Here is a 19,558-nt window from a genome sequence, read left to right on the forward strand (position 1 = left end):
GAGAAGGAGAGCAGGAAGGTGAAGTGCAAGTGGAGAGAAGGGGGAGGAGCAGAGGGGAAGGGAAGGTGCCTGGGGAAGTGCAGGGAGAGGCGGGCACACAGCTGTCAGTTTCTGGGAAGAGAAGCGGAAAGTAACAGTGACATCTCAAGGTGCAGCCGCCTCGGGGCTGCTAAGAACTTGCTCATTGGATTCAGCCCCTGAACCAGCTGTCGACTCGGGCCCCCACCCCCATGCTGACACCTCGCTCTCCTCCTGGCCACTGGGGGCGGTGTTGGGGTCACCCAGGGAAGCTCCACTTCCCTGTGTCCTTAACAGCTTCTGGAGCTGTTCTCTTTCCATTCCCACCTGGACCGGACTAGCTCAGGACCTCGCTGGCCTCGCCTCCACCTGGCTGCATTCCATGTCTGGCCCCTTTCCCTGAGACCCAGCAGCCCCTCCGGGGCACAGCCGTGCTCCAAACATTCATGCTTCTGGCCTGCGCCCCCCTCGTCAGCTGTCTCTCCCACCACCTGACCTTGAACCCGGCGTTCCTGCCACCCAGAAGTAGTGGCGGGTCCCCCAGGCCAACCAAGAAACGACCAGCACTACAGGAGCTCATGGGAGCGCCAGGCAGGCACTAGCCTTTCTCCCTTCGAGGTGGGCACTGGGATTGTATCCGTTTTCCAGGGGAGAAAACTGAAGCTTAGAGAGGTTCACAGAGTCAGGGTCCTCTTGCCTTTTTGGAACAATATAGTAGATGAGAGAGAGAGAGAGAGAGAGAGAACTGGCACACATTTAGTACCTACTGTGTACCAGGGGCCATGCTAGGCGTGGATACGTGTTCCCGATCGAAGATGCTGTGACTCGAGCGCCCAGCTGTCGCATTTTTCTAGAACAGAGACTTTTGATCTGTGTTTAGTTAGAGGAGAGACAGCCTGTCTTCCGCAGACTTTGTTGGTTTGTTTTTCATCTGGCGTGATAAGGTAAAGGAGTTTCTCTGTCTGCCTCCTTCCTCATTGTCAATCTTTTTTGTTCCTTTGCTTGCAGCTGTTGTCTGTCTTTGAGTCACGCGAACCACTTGCAGGAAGAGCTCTAGAGAATTTGGGAAGTGGGGGGGGGGGCGGCGGGGTGGCTGGGAAGGAGAGACAAAAGGTGCGTTGTTTTCCGAGAAGCCGGAAGACGTAAGGAAAAGAAAGCTGTTCTCAAGTATGTCGCCTGCAGCCTTGTGAGGTAACATTTCTTTAGATGGCTTCTCTTCCCCTCCCTCGTGCCCAGCTGGCTCTTCATCATTTTTTAAACATCTCTTTGGGGCGCGGGACATGAAAGTGAACGGCAGGTCAAAGTCAGGAGTTCGGGGTTCTGGGGTGGTTTGGTCTGCTAGCCTCTCTTCCTCTGTGGCTGTGCCCTTAGTGGGGGCAGGTGAGGCTGGTTCACAATTCTGGTCACATCACCCTCTCCTGGATGACAGCATCGCACCTTCATCCGTCCATTTACATTTCAAACCACCTCCCGCCTGCTCTTGATTAATTATTTAGTGACGCTGGTCACTTGTGAGCATTTCTGAGCTCCCATTTCACGTACAAGGTCCATTCCTTTTTTATCCAAATCTTCTTTCCCTGAATCCTTGTGTAGTTTTCGAAATGAATTGCTACATATTCCTTTTGAGCCCCCGGCACCCATGTATTGGCACCTCTTCTTTGTGGTGGTATACCTGGATATTCGGCGAAGGGGGCGGATTCGCCTGTGGGGCTCCCCCTCTCTGCCTACCCCTGACCTTGATCAATTCCCCTTTGTGGGAGCTCCAGGTTTTAATAAGTCAATACAGGGATTTGGAGTGCGCCGTCTCAAGGTCTCCACTATTTTTAAATGGTGATGGAATCTATGAGAAGTAATAGAGGGACATGGGCTTTAGAACCCAAGGGAATTTGGGGTGTCTCCCCTGGCTCTGGCACTTACCTGCTTATTTGTATGGGACACCTGGTAAGTTAGGTCATCTGTCTGGCTCTCACTTTCTTTTTTTTTTTTTTTTCAACGTTTATTTATTTTTGGGACAGAGAGAGACAGAGCATGAACGGGGGCGGGGCAGAGAGAGGGAGACACAGAATCGGAAACAGGCTCCAGGCTCCGAGCCATCAGCCCAGAGCCTGACGCGGGGCTCGAACTCCCGGACCGCGAGATCGTGACCTGGCTGAAGTCGGACGCTTAACCGACTGCGCCACCCAGGCGCCCCCCCGCTCTCACTTTCTTTACCTCTACAATGGGTGTGGAGAGATACAGAAGTGGCAGGGGGGTTAAGAGGAATGCACGGAGGGACACTGAGAATGCACCTTGAGTGTGGACCGTGAGGGAGATGGTGCCCTAAGGGTTTAATCTTGACCTTCTCAAACAGGGCGAATAAAATGGTTGGCACGGAATCAACCTTCAAGAACAGTTAGGCAGTTTACTGTGGGGTTGCCTTTACCCCAGGCAAAATTCTTACCCATACCAACATCCGGTAGTGGGAGAACTGCACTGCAAAACAACCTGTTCTTGGAGTTGGAAACCTGGGGTCTGTTCTCCGGACTTTTGAATTCCGGTTCTAACACTTGTTAGTTGTGTGATGTTGGAAAAATGATTTAATCTTCCCCAACCTCACCTTCATCAACTGCAGAATGGTCTCAAATTCAACCTACCTTAGAGGGGACACTGTGAAAAAATGCAACGCTAAAGATGTAAACACTCAGCACACAGCAAGCATCCAACTGATGATTTTGCTGTCTTTCGTTTTTTTTTAAGTTTATTTACTTATTTGAGAGAGAGAGAGAGAGACAGAGCATGTGTGCACAGGCAAGTTGGAGGTGGAGCAAGAGAGAGTGGGAGACAGCGAATCCCAAGCAGGCTCTGTGCTGCCAGCATGGAACCCGACCTGGGGCTTGAACTGACGAACTGTGAGATCATGACCTGAGACAGCATCAAGAGTCAGGTGCTTAACCGACGGAGCCACCCCTGATTTTGCTTTCTTAACCCTGATAAATTAATGTCGGTTCATAAACGAGCTCTGATCATCTCTCAAGGAAAAGAAGGAAAGTTCCGATTTTTCTATTTTGTCACCAAAAGGATCACTAGACTTTACACAAAACAGAGCACATCCTTCACCACATAATAAAACTGAATCTACTTTTTTTTTTTTTTTTGGCAAGAAAAAAAAAAGCATAAATACAACTGACATCAATTCTCGGTGCATATTGTGTCTCGTCTCCCTGTTTTACAGTTTTCGGAAACCAAAAGTCCATCTGTCTCTGAGACCTTTCTAGTTTCCAGAAAAGAAAACACTGTCTAGATATAGTAGTGCTGTATCATTTGGCTGACTCGCAGCGCCCTTGCACGCTTCCCTTCTGCCCGCGAGCGCGGGACGCCAGGATGCGGATTTCAGGCTGCCGCTGCCCTTGCGGGTTAACCCCTATCACAGGTCACTCTGCTGTGTTAATTTCATCACAGCCTAACCCCCGGCGCTTCAGTGGGGAAATCACAACAGAGAACGCGCAGCTCGATGCACATTGCTCATTTCCGCCCGTGTGAAAAGAAGGGCGAAGATGCCCTGGACGCCCACGCCCTTCCAGCCGCAGGGTTCATACAGCCCCCCGATCAATCTGAGAGCGACCGATCTAGTACGCCCGTTCGTTAGCCGCGCGCACACTGGACTGCTTGATGGAGAGGCTTGTGCTTGAGAACATTAAAATCTTGACTTCCCCTTTTCTAGTTAGGCTCCTCTGACACCCCCTTGACTCATCAGTTCTAAACTCCACACTTCGTGTTTCAGTTCAAATGTCCCCTTCCTCCAAAAGAGACGAGAGAGAGAGAGAGAGAGAGAGAGAGTGAGCGCCGGGTCCTGTTAGCACTCGGACTGCAGTAAAGAACAGCAACGACAACAAAATTGCATCCATTTCCCATCTTCAATGAAAAAGTGACAAATCGTGGAAGACAGACCTCACTTGGTTCTCAAGTAATGTCCCGGCTCCCACAGGGGGTTGGTGCATCAAGCCTCTGTCTCTGTCTTGCACAGGGTTGAGTGGCTGCCTGCTGGGGGGAGGCTCCAAGCTCCTGGGGGGAGGTCAGCAGGGACCTAGGTGGGAGGAAGGCAGAGTGGAGGGTGCAGCCTGGGGAAGCCTTTCTCCAGCCCCTTTCCTCCCTGTATTCATAGCAGTACCCAAAGCCCACCCTCCTGGATGGTCCCCTCAATCCCCGCCCTGGGCGGGTCTCAGAGGTAGCTGGAATCTCCCTGCTCCATGGCGGGTCTTGGGGTGCATAGGGGCGGTTGGCAACTCTCAGGGCCTTGTTTCCTCGATTCAAGATACCAAGAACGGGGTTGCCCATGCCTACGTAGCAAAATTTGTTACGAGGATTAGGTGGAATAATACCCAATGATGTTAATACAAGAGCAAAACAGCACAAATACTCAGGGGTTTAAAAAAAAAAAACCCTGCCAACTGAATAACGGGTGGGTTGGGACCCCAGGGCCAAACTCTGCGTGCCTGGCGGTGGTAGTCAAGGAGGCAGGGTGGCGGCTTGACCTGGTCATGTGACTTCCCATCAGTCATGGAGGACAGTGGTGTGTGGGATGTCCAGGGTGCCTGGTGCACCTGGCTGGAGCTGCTTCCTGCCGCTTCGGTTCTCCCCTTCGGGCGTCAGTTGGCATCACCATTCACCGGGCCAGCAGCTGGTGTCTCCAGGACGTGGCGTCTGGGGCGGAGAAGTCGCCGGAATGTGCGGGCTGGGTGCTGCCTACCTACATTCCGCGACCACTCAATAGGAATACGGCTGTACGCTGGGGGAGTCCTAGAGGATGCCGAATTCATGATTGGGATGACACTTCTGTATGGAGGGAGGCCAGAAGCCCTTTCGGAACAATAATCGTTTTCGTATAGCCTCCCATGGCTCCCATGCTTCCTCGGGCCAGCTCTAGGCAAAATTGCAAAGCTTTGTCATGGTTCCCATCGTTGTTGTTGTTGTTGTTGTTGTTGTTGTGTTAATGAAGTCTGTGAAAATTGTGACAACATCCAGGCACGATGGACAATGGTCAGACTGACACTCCAGCTTCGCTTTGAAGAGCATTTAGATGGGTGTGAGATGATAACACTGGTAAAATAAGATTAAAGGCATCATCAGTGCTAACATCCCTGACCATTGAAGAGCAATAGAATGAATGGCCAAGGTGGGTTACGTGGAAATGTCATCAGTGGCCGCACAGGTAGCGAAAGTCACCACCATTGAGGATGAAGTTGGACTGCGCACAAAATGCGATCCGGTGTGACTGTAGCTTCGGCAGGATAGAGTTTACTTTTCTTTTGCACGAAGTCTGCACGTAGATGGTCAAGGGTTCTGCTAGCCTTGCCCTCCTCTGCTTTGTGTCTCTCCTCTGGAGCGACGATCGCTTCGCTTGTCTAACACGCTACCCTTCAGCGATGCCTAATTGCCGCCTCTTGCTGCTTCTTTCTTGGGCTTGCATGGGCTTCCGTTCCCAAGGGCATCTTTTGGTCCAAGATAACTGCTCCAGAGCTGCTCCATCACACCTGCTTTCCTGCCAGCAAGAAAGAGGGATGGGGAAGGTGTGGCAAGGGACAGACGCCTGCTGTTACCTATGGAAGTTTCCCAGAAGCTCCGACATAACACCTTCGCCTACATCCCCCTGCCCAGCCATAGTCTCATGGCCACACCTATCTCCGTCCCATTGCAAAGACCAGGTGCTATGGAAGAAGTGGAGAACATAATGGGGGCTGGGGGGCACTCATGGTCTCTGCCAATCAAGTAATTTCAGGGCTTCCGGAAGGTGACTTTTGCCTTCCCTTCCACTTAGCTGATGCCTCAAGTTTCTCAACAGCATTGAGTCTTTCATTAAACAAAGTGGACTTTCTTATGCTGTGACCTCTATGTCATTTGTAGGGTTCCCAGCGCTAGTTCCTTCCAGCCGCCCCCCCCCCCGCCCCGTCCCCCAGCAACCCCCCAGCCCAGCTGAGCTGGTGTCATGATAATACCGTGTTTTTCTGCTGTGTCCGTATTCATAGAGGGCAGTAGCTATTACAGCAGCCAACATTTACTGAGGCTTACACCACTCCAGCTCTTACACTCACAGAGAATCTTTTGCTCATTTAACTACCAGCTAGATAAAGGCTCTTAATGGAAGTGTGGACTTAGAGCCAGGATACCCACTACGGGCACAATTGTACCACTTAGCCCTGGTGCTAACCGTGATGCCGCATGGCTTCTCCTTTATCCCGTCTGATCTCCAGGTAGACCCCGGCACTGTGTCGATTCTAGCAGAAGAGGCGCATTTTTCTGGGTCCTGGCTCTGAGTGTGCGTGTGCGAGGAGTGGAGGTGAGGTGGGGGAAGCCACGCGAAATACCCAAATGAATGTAAGGCCGTTTGGAAAGTTCCCTAAGAGGTGAAAGCAGGTGTACTTTTGCTGTAGGTATTCAGGAGACGTAACGCTAAGGCCCTAGCAGGGACGCTATAAAATGAGTTAATTGCTTTACTCCCCTGCATTTCCTTCCCTATGGAGTAGCTGGAGGCCCTCACCAGCACACATTCCAGCACAGTTAAGGTCATGTCCCTGTGTGAGCCAGCTGTCAGCGGGGCTCCTGCCCTTGGGGATCTGGTCAGACTTGACTGGAATCCTTATTCCAAGTGTTTTTTTCATCAAAGGTCACTCTTACACGGACTGTTCTTGAGTTTGGTAGATTTTTCAGGGACTAGAAGGATTTCTAGAGACAGATTATTCTCTCTCCCCACCCCCCCCTTTTTTTAAAATTTGAATGCAGGGGCGCCTGGGTGGCGCAGTCGGTTAAGCGTCCCACTTCAGCCAGGTCACGATCTCGCGGTCCGTGAGTTCGAGCCCCGCATCAGGCTCTGGGCTGATGGCTCGGAGCCTGGAGCCTGTTTCCGATTCTGTGTCTCCCTCTCTCTCTGCCCCTCCCCCGTTCATGCTCTGTCTCTCTCTGTCCCAAAAATAAATGAAAAAAAAAATTTAAATTTGAATGTTAGTTGGTTAATATACAGTGCAGTATTGGTTTCCGCAGTAGAATTCAGTGATTCATCCCTTACATACAACACCCAGTCCTCCTCTCTAGATTTCTAGACAGATGTTATTCTGGGTTGGGATCTTCTCTGGCATCTCCTCCTGCCTTCTCTCTCCCGCCTCCGGAACAACTTCGGTTTTATTTGTGGGACACATGATTCCCTGGCCTTTGGCAGTTGATATCCAAGCGCTGACTCAAGTATGTTCCTCACCAAGAGCTGATTCCTTATGCTACGAGAGATTCTGGAGAATTCAAGGCTCCTTCTCTTGTTGCTCTTGGTGTTTTGGTGGCTAGATTGATACAGCAGGAATTAGTCCGTATCTTCAGGTAGGAAGTAGGTGACCCAGTGCTCCTGGATGGTGGTGATGAAACAGCCTTGGCCCTTCGTGGAGGCTTGGAAGGCAGGGCCTCAGATCATGGGGAGTTCATTGTCCCCAAAGCAGTGGGACTGGCTGCAGTCTTCAGAGGTGGCGGCCACTGACAATTTTGAGGATGGTTGTCATGAAAACATCTGCTCCTTAGTGGATGGGTTCGGCCACTGGTGGAAGCGACCAGAGATGCCTGGCGCTTTCCACATCTAGTCTCCCTTCCACCCTGCGCACAACGGGAAGGCTCGGCTGCCCTGAAAGTGGCTGGAGACCGTAGGACTACAGCTGCCCAACGGGCTCGTTCTGAGTGAAGCCACGTGTCAGTTTTGGTCTGAGCCAGTTAAGAGTTTTCCATACTCTCTCTTCCCCGGGAGCCATGTGTTGAAATGATAGCCTGGCCAGATGGGAGGAGCCTGGATCCCCGAGACAGTAGGTGGATGAGGGCCCTCCTGACCATCCTTGGACCTGGCATGCACCAGATACAAACTTCTCTCGGGTGATGAGTCTTGAGAGAAACACCAACAGAGAGAAAAGCTCCTGCTCTTTTGGCCTTTGTTATCATAGCATGGCATGGTACGTCCCCAGTACAGGTCATATGGACTTTCTATGGACTGCACTCCGCCCTACCACTGAGATATTCCTGGACGTCTAATAGATTCCAAAGTTTTGATGATCGGGGATGTTTCAGGATTAGAAGAAACGAAGGATTTTCTGCATTCCTTATTATTTCTGTTTTTTTTTTTTTTTCCCTTCCCTTAAGTGGCCATCATCTCAAAGAGACCGGGTGAGAAGGTGGCAGGTGCTGAATGGAAACACCAACAGACAGAATTGGAGAGGAGCACTTGGTAGGACGCTTCCTAAAAACCCTGCTTTGCCTCATCGGTATGCTGTTCCGGAACAGTTCTGCCTGACGCGGTGCTCCCGCAGGTTAGTACAAAGGAGGACGTGATGCCGAATCCATCTGTTGCCATCCCCCCTTTCACAGCAGCTGAGAATCCAGGCTCCGTCTCCATTAGTAATCACCCAGCATCACGATTAAACCCCTATCGCACCAGATGAGAAAACCCCAGGAGGGTGCTCCGTGTCCGTTCCATTCAAGTCCGAAACCCGTTGTGCATATGGGCCTAGTGGCACCAGCGGCTCGAGGGGGAGACACCCCCGAAGATGATTAAGGTAGCAGAGAATTTGCACAGTCAACTCCTGGAGTGCCGGATATGGTGCCCGATACGGCACAAAGCGAGTGTTCATTCACTCGGTGGTGACTCTCAGTGGAGAATGACTGTGTTAATTAGTAGCAGAGATTGTTGAAAAACGCATTCTGCTGTGCAGAAATAGCATGTGACTCCTTGTCCATATTATCTTCTCCAGCACAGAGAAAGGACTCGCACAGCTCAACCTACGTACGGTGTGCGTGACTCCCTGTGATAAGCCAAGTTTAACTCTCTGCCCTCTATTCTCTGATGCTATTCCTGGGGACAGGGACACTCCAGCCACACAGTCACAGCTGGCAATATCAGCAATCCTTCCGTCTAGTATGGAAACCAAACTGTTGGCGTAAGGGCTTGCGAGCAATTCTGCTCATGTGTACTAGCTGTGCAGCTTCTAGAAAACCCCTTTTGGTAGAAGGAGGTGCTGAACTAATGCAGGGCTGCAAGAGGACGTACTGCGCTATGAAGGAAACCTGCTTCTAACTCCCAGACAGAGCCAGAGGTGAGGTTCTGGCTCACTAAACACTTCCTTTCCAATCTGACTTTCGGGGTTTCACCTTAGAAGGTGGAAAAAGGTCTCTTGAGTCTAATAGCTCTCAGAGAGAGAAAGATTTGTCTTGACCCCCTCAATGAGGAGCTTTGGACACTGTCCAATGTGTTCGGCGACCTTGTCTCTGATGGTGAATTCTCGAGAGCTCCTACTCTCTAGGTGGGCGGGATGCCAGCGTTCACTTGTCTTGTCGAGAAAGGAGGGGCTGAGCAGGTGAAACCTTTCTGATTTTTTCTTTCCAGGATGCTCTCCAGGAACATTCCGGTTAGCCTACCTCAGAAGAGTAACAGCCTGTGCGTGAACCCGTTACCCTCAAGACTTTGCTCTTCTTTCCACAATACCTTTTGGTGGCCAGTCGACTTCTTCGACTTCCTGTTAGCTTTTCCAATGGTTGGTTCGGAAACTCAAGTGATTCTAGCCTTGGCTATGTGGTCTCAGGATTCGCACAACTAGTTTTCCTCGTTATGAATATTGAGAAGAGTTTGTTGGCATGTTGTATGATGAGGAAGGAGCCCTGGGATGGGAGTCCAAAGGTGTTGTAAACTGGGGCGGGGTACTTCGTCTCTCTGAACCTCAGTCTTGTCAACTGGGTGGGTTAAAGTGCTTCTTACTACCAAATCCGAGAAGTCCTAAGAACTGTGCTCCAGAGGAGAAAACACACATTGGCAAATGTGGATTTATTCACTCTTCCGCCATGCGTTTGTCGACTGGTTTGAGAGAGTTCTGAATTCACCTAGTAATAACATTAGCTTAATTTCATATGGAAGGACACAGGTTCCACAGCTTAACCATAAAACTTGTACTCTGGTTGACTTCCATCCTTTCCCTAACAAAGTAGATGAATTAATCCAGACAATTACTGTCAGGTGAAGGGGCAAGGTTGGAGATTCTCTGAGAAATCTGATGGTTGTACAGATGATAGGGTTAATTTGCAAGACCTCGTATGGAACACTTTCATTATTTCGGTTGCTATTAGAGTTAGATAGTGCTGGCTGGGTAGAAATCTGTTAATGTTATAAAGTTTGGGTCAATTTACCAATGGAAAGGACAGCACCATTCTAGGTTTTTTTCCCCCCTCTCTTTCTAGAAACCATAGCATTTAGAGAAATTATATGATGATATTGGACAAATATAGCCAAACCCAATCAGCCCAAAAGTAGTGGAAAAGCAAACCATTAAAACCCTCTCCCAAACAGAAGCCTATTGGGAAGCAACGTATAAATAGAGGAAAGCTTATGAAATGAAATAGACAGGATATAAAATTTCCATATCCTCAATCCCGCAACAAGGACTTTTCCTACATATATTGCCATTACCCTGATAAGATTGGGAGTTGACCAGTGGCTCTATGAATTTAAAGCAAATGGTGACAATCAGGTCCTCAGGGTATACCCTCATCTTCTTCATTCACTGCATAGCCATTATTTTAGAGTTTTCATTTATATTTTTATGTTTATGGTCCTTGGAGGAGGCTGAATACTACATTTTGACAGTGGAATCTGAAAGAGCTACAATTCTAGATTCTGTAAATACTTCTTGATCATAGAAACGCCTTAGTTTTCGGGGCGCCTGGGTGGCTCAGTCTGTTAACTGCCCGACTTCAGCTCAGGTCATGATCTCACGGTTTGTGGGTTCAAGCCCCACATCGGGCTCTGTGATGACAGCTCAGAGCCTGGACCCTGCTTTGGATTCTGTGTCTCCCTCTTGCTCTACTCCTCCTCCACTCATGCTCTGTCTCTCTCTCTCTCTCAAAAATAAATAAACATTAAAAAAATTAAAAAAAGAAATGCCTTAGTTTTAACTTTGAGAGCTGTCTCATTGGTCAAGCTCTTTGGATGGGATATACATTAGGTCAATCCCCCCAATTCATGTTCTTGAGGTATACTTTTCAGAGGTTCAAACTGTGGGTGGTTTAGTTCATATCCTTTTACCCCAAAATGAAAATTCTGGGATTCTCATTAGCCTTCTCCCAAAGCAAACCTTTAAAGCTTCCCCAACACGTGTAAAAACCAAACTTTATGAGGATCCGAGACCAGCCAGGAAATTTTAACAAAGACTAAATTTTAGAACAGCAGATCTTTAGTTGTGCAAAGGACATTGCTAAACTTCTGGGTTGGAAGGTATCCTGATCTACCTAATTCTATTTATGAAACTGCATATGTGCTTTGAAACTCCATTTAGATCCAACTCTCAGCTAGAGATGGAAACCATATGTGTGTCTAAGGCCCATATGTTAGGGCTTGGAGAGTCTTAGATTTTGTTTTGATTTCCAACTCCGCATCATTTTCAGATTTGGAGGCATCTGGGTATGTCCTTGACCCTCTGTGTCATGTGGCAATATTTTTGTTTTCCCTTCTTCTTCTTCTTCTTCTTCTTCTTCTTCTTCTTCTTCTTCTTCTCCTTCTTCTTTGATGATTTCCATTTCCATATGCTTGGATAGGTGTTGTGGCCTTTCATTCTCAAAAGATCATTCTAAGGAAAACACAGAATTGAAGCAAATACCTGGCAAAATCAAGTTCACAGTCTTGTATTGGGTGAAAAAGTATTTTGTTTATTGTCTACTGGAATTCATTAGGGCTTCTTTCTTCCTTGATTCCTTGTTTCTTTTGTGTAGTGTGGACTTCTATTTCTGCTGCACACGTACCCAAGGATTATGGACATAGCCCAGCTTAAAGATGGCTGGCTGACCCCCCAAATCTTTCCCCCATTCTTTTGAGGTAATAAGCTAGTTGTAGCTGGCCATGTGGCCTCTCAGCTAGGGACTATCTTTGAAGCCTCAGTTGTAGGTGCGTGTTGATGAAATGTGAGAAGTAAGGATAGGAGACATTTCAAGGCCTATATCCTAATACATAGCCTTCCCCTTGGTTGGTACTAAAATACAGAATATTCTAAAACCAGCTTTGAATGCAGATGATAGCAACATCCTGGGCAATGATGGAGAAGCAGAATGGAAAGAACCAAAGTCTTCTTTAAATTTTTTTTTTTTCAACGTTTATTTATTTTTGGGACAGAGAGAGACAGAGCATGAACGGGGGAGGGGCAGAGAGAGAGGGAGACACAGAATCGGAAACAGGCTCCAGGCTCCGAGCCATCAGCCCAGAGCCTGACGCGGGGCTCGAACTCACGGACTGCGAGATCGTGACCTGGCTGAAGTCGGACGCCCAACCGACTGTGCCACCCAGGCGCCCCATCCAAAGTCTTCTAATGTCTGCAAGGATAAGAGTCACCTGCTGACCCATCCTACTGCTGGATTAGGAGATAAAAAGCTTCTTTGTCCAGGGGCCTGGGTGGCTCAGTCGATTAAGCATCCGACTCTTGGTTTTGGCTCAGGTCATGATCTTGTAGCTTCGTGAGTTCAAGCCCCACATCGGGCTCTGTGCTGGCAGCGTGGAGCTTGATTGGGATTTTCTCTCTCTCCCTCTCTCTCTCTGCCCTGTCCCCCTCCCTCTGCTACTTGCGCTGTCTCTGTCTCTTTTACAATAAATAAATTCTTTAAAAATAAAAAAATTAAATCTTCTTTGTCCTTAAAATTAGCTTTTACCCTAAAATTATGTGTAGACCTTGGGGTTCATGCATCATAATTAAAGGAAAAGAATTCCTTTTCTACATAGAACCAAGAGAGATTCTTAGGTTGTGGGGACATGAATTCAACAGGAAATCGATTTTCTGGACAAAAAATGAATAGATACGTTTGGGAAAAAGTAGCCAGTCTGGTTATTTACCCTGACAGTATTTAGAGTTAGAAGAATTCTTTTTTTTTTTTTTTAAATTTTTTTTTCAACGTTTATTTATTTTTGGGACAGAGAGAGACAGAGCATGAACGGGGGAGGGGCAGAGAGAGAGGGAGACAGAATCAGAAACAGGCTCCAGGCTCTGAGCCATCAGCCCAGAGCCTGACACGGGGCTCGAACTCCCGGACCGCGAGATCGTGACCTGGCTGAAGTTGGACGCTTAACCGACTGCGCCACTCAGGCGCCCCAAGAATTCTTTATTCAACATAGGAACTCATTTTTCTTCTTCACCTTTTTAATGTTTGTTTATTTTTGAGAGAGAGACAGAGTGCAAGCAGGGAAGGGGCAGCGAGAGAGGGAGACCCAGAATCTGAAGCTCCAGGCTCTGAGCTGTCAGCACAGAGCCCCACGCGGGGCTTAAACCCACGAACTGTGAGATCATGACCTGAGCTAAAGTCAAACACTTAACCGACTGAGCCACCCAAGTGCCCCTACTCATGCAATTTTAAAAAATCGAGTTAATGACGGGGTAAATGTTGCTTCACAGCATCTTTTTAGTGACCTTGTGCAGACGTGAGTGCGAAGTGCCCAAGATTTTCCTTAGGGAAGAGAGTCGGGTAGCTTTCTCTCCATAGTTCACCTCCCCAGGGGCAAGGCTTTGGTGGGCAGCTCCTGGGCTTCGCCAGGTGAAATCCGGCAGGACCTCCATCTATGAGTTTACCTGACTTAACCTCAACTCCCTAAACGACCCAGCTTGTTCACTTTTAGGTTTGGTAGGTAACTCTTATGGTATCTGACCCATGGCAAGTGTTCAATAAACGATGTTCTGAGGTCGAGGGCAACTCGTCACAGCCTCCCACTGCTGCTGGCTGTTACCTGAATGGGGTGTGGAGACAAGGAATGAGATCCATGTTTCTATGCGAGTGAACACAGAGGGGCTAGACTTGCAGCTTTTCTTCCTTCTGATTTATTTAAGATTTCAAGATGCACCAAGCCTTTTTTAGAGATCTCAAAAAAAATTAAGATTTTTTTTTAATTAAAAAAATATTTCTAACGTTTTTTATTGAGAGACAGAGAGACCCAGAGCGTGAGCAGGGGAGGGGTAGAGAGAGGGGGAGACACAGAATCCGAAGCAGGCTCCAGGTTCTGAGCTGTCAGCACAGAGCCCGACGTGGGGCTCGAAACCACAAACTGTGAGATCTTGACCTGAGCCGGAGTCGGTTGCCTAACCAACTGAGCCACCCAGGCGCACCCCCCCCCCCCCAAATTAAGATGTTTTTAAACATAAAAAGCATTTATCGTAGAGTTTCAGGATTTGTATTTGACTCGATGCATCGTATTTGGTTGACAGAGGGTAATCTGAGGCAATGTTTGAATACACGTACACATCGTTCAGTGGGACTTTCAGTAGGGCTTGTGTGATGTTTACAATGATATTGAGTATTAAAAAAACCAAAAGCGGGGCGCCTGGGTAGCGCAGTCGGTTAAACGTCCGACTTTAGCCAGGTCACGATCTCGCGGTCCGTGAGTTCGAGCCCCGCGTCGGGCTCTGGGCTGATGGCTCAGAGCCTGGAGCCTGTTTCCGATTCTGTGTCTCCCTCTCTCTCTGCCCCTCCCCCGTTCATGCTCTGTCTCTCTCTGTCCCAAAAATAAATAAACGTTGAAAAAAAACAAAAACAAAAACCAAAAGCATTGTCTGGGTGTTTTGTAGACAGATGCCATGTTCCTTTTTTTTTTTTTTTTTTGCATTGTATGGTTTAATCAGATGGTGCAGAGGAGGGCTTTATGCAACACGTGGTAAATAGTAACAAACAACAGTGTGAGCTCTGATGTAAAGACAGTGAGGGCCGTGATGCAATTTCTATTCAGTCTTCCACGTACTTTGATTCTGAAGACGAATCATCATGACCGGGCTTATGTCTGTCGTAAAGCTGCGTTAGGAGTGGCTTTCCGTGACAGCCTCCAGCCCGTCTGAGAATCCGGCAATCACACGTTTGGCCTGGAATGATGTCAGGTGTGCTTGCTTGTAGCAAATCTGTTGCTTGAGAAGATTTGGTTATGGCTGCAATGAGCATCCTCAGAACAAAGTGAGCTCAGTGATTGATTTTGGCCGTGAAATGATCAAGGTAGGAAAGTTCATGATTGATTTACTACAGTGATCGGTCCATTAAAGAGTTGAACAATATGAATGAACAGCAGGGCCCGGGTTGTTGGTCGTATGTAGATACTCCTACCTCTGTGGCTGATTGTTCTCGTGAATTTATACGTGAAATCGTTGTGTTTGTATACGGAAAATAAAGTAGATGGTCGAAGCAGTGTTTCGGAGAGTCCAAATTGCCACTTTTTACCAGGCACCTGAGTAATATATATTAAATATTTAGAATATTAAATAACGACTGAGTGCCACAAGGTCTGAGTACAGAAAGAAACACATATGGATTTATAAACCTATAAGGTCACACTGTACAATCAGTGACTGATTTATTCATTGATAAGACTAAGGCAAACGTTGTAGGTCTACCGTCTGTGGAGCAGTTGGGTTCTTTGGCCCTGTACCCAACACCTGATCAGACATCTTGCACATGTTGTCACTGGGCTGCAAGGAAGAACAGGCATGCGAGAGAGGTGTAGACTGGTGGGTTACTGTTATCATTCCAGGTGAGGCAACTCTATATAGCCCTTCTGAGGAAGAGGCACAAACTTCCAGTTACAAAATAAATAAGTCACGGAGATGGGAAGTAGAGCGTAAGAAATACAGACAAGATCTGTTGTGTTTCTCAAATTCCACCTATAAGTGAAATCGGATACGTGCCTTTCTCTGGCTGACTCATCTTGCTTAGCATCATACCACCTAGACCCATCCACGTTGTTGCAAATGGCAAGGTTTCATTCTTTTTCATTGCTGAGTAGTATTCCAGTGTGTGTGTGTGTGTGTGTGTGTGTGTGTGTGCGCGCGTGTGCGTACTACATCTTTTTTATCCATTCATCAGTAGATGGACATTTGGGCTCTTTGCATAATTTGGCTAAACATAGGGGAAGGGAAAGAAAAATAAGTTAAAAACAGAGAGGGAGGCAAAGCATAGGAGACTGTTAAATACAGAGAACAAACTGAGGTTTGGGAGGATGGACAGTGTGATGAGCACTGGGTGTCACATGTAGGAGATGAATCACTGTTCTCCTGAAGCCAAGATGCCACTGTATGGTAACGAGCTCAAAGAAAAAGGAAATACAGGCAATGGTATTGTAATAATGTTGTCTGGTGACAGATGGTGACTACACTTACGGTGAGCCCTGAGTAATGTCTAGAATGGTCGAGTCCCTGTGTTGTGCACCTGAAACTAATATATTGCTGTATGTTAGTTACACTTCAATAAAAAAAAGAATACCACGGACCTTTTGAAGGTGACAGCTCTCTGTTTTCCTCCTATATCTCCGGCTGCCCTTCTGGGGCTCTTGGTCTCTTAAGTGGGGGTTTCTTCACAGCATCTTATGGATCATCGCAATGTTTTCACTTGACTCCTGTCCTGGGAAATCTCGTCCATCCCTATGGTTTCACTTGACTCCTGTCCTGGGAAATCTCACCCATCCCTGTGGTTTCCGTTTCATTTTTACTCCATACCTGCTCCCTCCGGTGCAGAGCTTTCTACTGAACTTCAGATCCATTTTCAGGTTCAATTATTAACATGCCCGTTTGACCGTCTCACGGCCCTTCAAATTCAAAATGGCTGCATTTGACTTTATCACTTCATCTTCGCATCTTCCTTCTAACCTTCTGTCTCCCCTGGCTCTCCCTCTCTATCTAGTTGCCCAAGATTCCCCTTCCCTCAACTCCTCTCCACAATCAACACATCACCCCATCACATGGCAGTCAAATCTCCATGTTCCCGGGCATCCCTTTATTCCAGGTCGCCGTCGTTTCCCACCCGGCTTTTCCTTCAAATTTCCCATTTCCTCCCGCTGCCGGATCCTCGCAATCCCCCTGCTCATACTTTTCCTTCGTAGCATTTACCTCGGTTTGCGATCGTATACTCGAGTGACGATGCATGATGCTCGTCTCTGTCTGTAAATGCGAGCTCCACGAGCGCAGGGTCTGGACCCGTTTTGGTTCTCATTGTCTGGTTACTTAGCGCATGGTAGGAGCTTAGTTCACATTTGGTATTTGTTGAATGAATAATTGAATCAGTCTAGCTTCTTGCTATAGCCTGATCACACTCTCCGTCTTTGGCCTTGCTCTTATATCCACGTATCATCTTGCACAACATTTTAAAGCACCTCTAAGCATGCCACGTCCCTGCATGTCATCCTTCAATGAATGATGAAGTCTGACCCTCGCCACACACCTTAGGAGTTCATAATTCATCCCCACCAATGTTTCCCATCTCATTTCTTTGATTTTTGCTGGTTGTCTCCCTCCTGTCTCCCGTCCTTATCTTCCTCTGCTCCCAAACCCTCCTAACCTTGCTAACTCCTCCTCATCCTCCGGGTCTCGACTTAGATGTCACCTGTCAAGAATCTTTTGGGGACCCTCCAAGATGCCTCATGAACCTGCTTTGTGCGTCTGCGCTAATTGGCATACGTCACAGCACCTTGAATTACAATACTGATCTGTTATGTGTCTTTCTCCCCAGTGTACCCTTGAGGGTAGAGTCCAGCACCTGGGAAAAAGTCGATGATCAACACATGTTACTACGTGAATGATAGATGGATGTGCAGCTTAGAGCACCAGGATGCATGATTTCATGGCCCAGGGCTGTCTTGGAATGATGGTGAGTTAGGACCAGTGTAGACACATGGCCACCTGGGGTCACTGAGCCCTGCAAACGCTCTTCTCCATCTAACTGGATTCTCCTGATCCTGCCGGGACCCCCACTTCAATAATTAATAAGAGAGAGGGTAAGGAGTGAGAGAACATAATAGGCGTACAACGAGGAAGGAGGAGGGAGGGTGGAGAATGGATAAAAAATATACAGCAACCACACAAAGACAGTGATAAGGAGCTAGCGGTGTTATCGCTCGTTATAGCCCGAGTGATTTGTGATCTAAATTGTTCCGTAGTGACAACATTACGTGTGATGGGAGTTCTCTGACTTTGTTTTATTGGGGTGTGGTCGCTCTATGGAAACGGCACAAGTCTTTGGTACTTTGGGGAATACGGATCTTAATTCCAATTATTGTTCTAATTATTAATTCTAATTCTGGCCAATCACAGCACTGCCTGTTGTCTCTGTCCTTTTTTTTTTTTTTTTTCCCTCATACAGCTTAATTAGAGTTGGGTTTTCAGTGATACTTGCCCTTTTGGTACCTAGGGTAATTTTTAGAACAGCTTGAGCTCGGTTAATATTTAAAATTTAAAGTAATACGCCGCAGAACTCCTGTTTTCACTTATTGGTGACTTTTAAAAAATTCCGCCACTTAACTGAAATTTCCATGCTTAGTCACAGCCCAAACAGTTTTTAGGAAATCAACAGTTAGTGCATTTCAGATACTTTTCAGTTAAGTTGAAGACATATTTGTGCTTTGTGAATAACATTTCAGAATTTTTCTAATTATTAGTGAATCAAAACACCTAAATCGAAAAGCCCAGAACTATGTAGACATAAAGGTGAGAGAATTTAAAAACAAACACTTAAGAAGAAGCAAATATTGTTAACTTACCACTCGGTCATTGCTGATTTTCTGTCTACTGAAGATTACCTTTATCTCCAGTTAAGGCTTTGTCTGTCTTTAATTGTGAGGTATGCAGTGAAACCAATAAAAGTAATTTGTATCATTATATTCGCTTCGGTTAAATTCAGCAGTCATTTCTTTTTAAATATATATGTGCATTTCCTAAAATAAAGATTATATATATTTAAGGTGTACGACGTGATGATTTGATATACATATACCCTAGTGAAATGAATACTGGAATTAAGCTAATTAACATATTATCTTCTTACACAGTGATCATTGTGTGTGTGTATGTGTGTGTGTGTGAGGTCACCTGAAATCTACTCTTGTAGCAAATTTCCAGAATTCAATAAAGCATTAGTACCAATAGCCACCACACTGTCCATTAGATCTCTAGACGTGTTCATCCTACATAACTGCAGATTTGCACTTTTTGGCCAATGTCTCCCCATTTCCCCCACCTTCTTGCCCCGGATAGCCACTGTTCTACTCTCTGTCTCTACGTATTCGACTTTTTTAGATTCCACCAATAAATGAGATCATGTGTTTTTTTTCCTTTCTGTTTCTGGTGTATTTCAATTAGCATTATGGTTTCCAGGTTCACCCATGTTGTTGCAAATGGCAGGATCTCCTTCTTTTTTAAGGCTGACTAATATCCCTTTATATATATATATACATATATATATGTATATATGTATATGTACATATATACATATATATACATATACACGTATATACGTATATATATATATACATATACATGTGTATATGTATATACATATATACGTATATACGTATATATAGACACATATATACGTATGTATACACGTATATATAGACACATATATACGTATGTATACATACGTATATATAGACACATATATACGTATGTATACATACGTATATATATATACATATATATGTGTGTATATATATACACATATACGTATGTATATATATACATATATACATATGTATATATGTATATACATATATATG

The 19,558-nt window shown here is 46.6% G+C and overlaps 1 long non-coding RNA gene across 1 annotated transcript in view; it reads left to right on the forward strand.

The window, feature by feature from the left end:
* The window catches only part of LOC109498119, a 71,104-nt gene extending 60,301 nt beyond the window's left edge, over nt 1-10,803 (forward strand). Inside the window, exons 8-10 of the long non-coding RNA XR_006595458.1 lie at nt 6,246-6,331; nt 8,161-8,327; nt 9,401-10,803. This is a non-coding gene — a long non-coding RNA (uncharacterized LOC109498119). The remainder of the gene's footprint in view (nt 1-6,245; nt 6,332-8,160; nt 8,328-9,400) is intronic.
* The last annotated feature ends 8,755 nt before the right edge of the window (nt 10,804-19,558 follow it).

Source organism: Felis catus, chromosome A3, assembly GCF_018350175.1.
Source record: "Felis catus isolate Fca126 chromosome A3, F.catus_Fca126_mat1.0, whole genome shotgun sequence".
NCBI lineage: Eukaryota > Metazoa > Chordata > Mammalia > Carnivora > Felidae > Felis > Felis catus.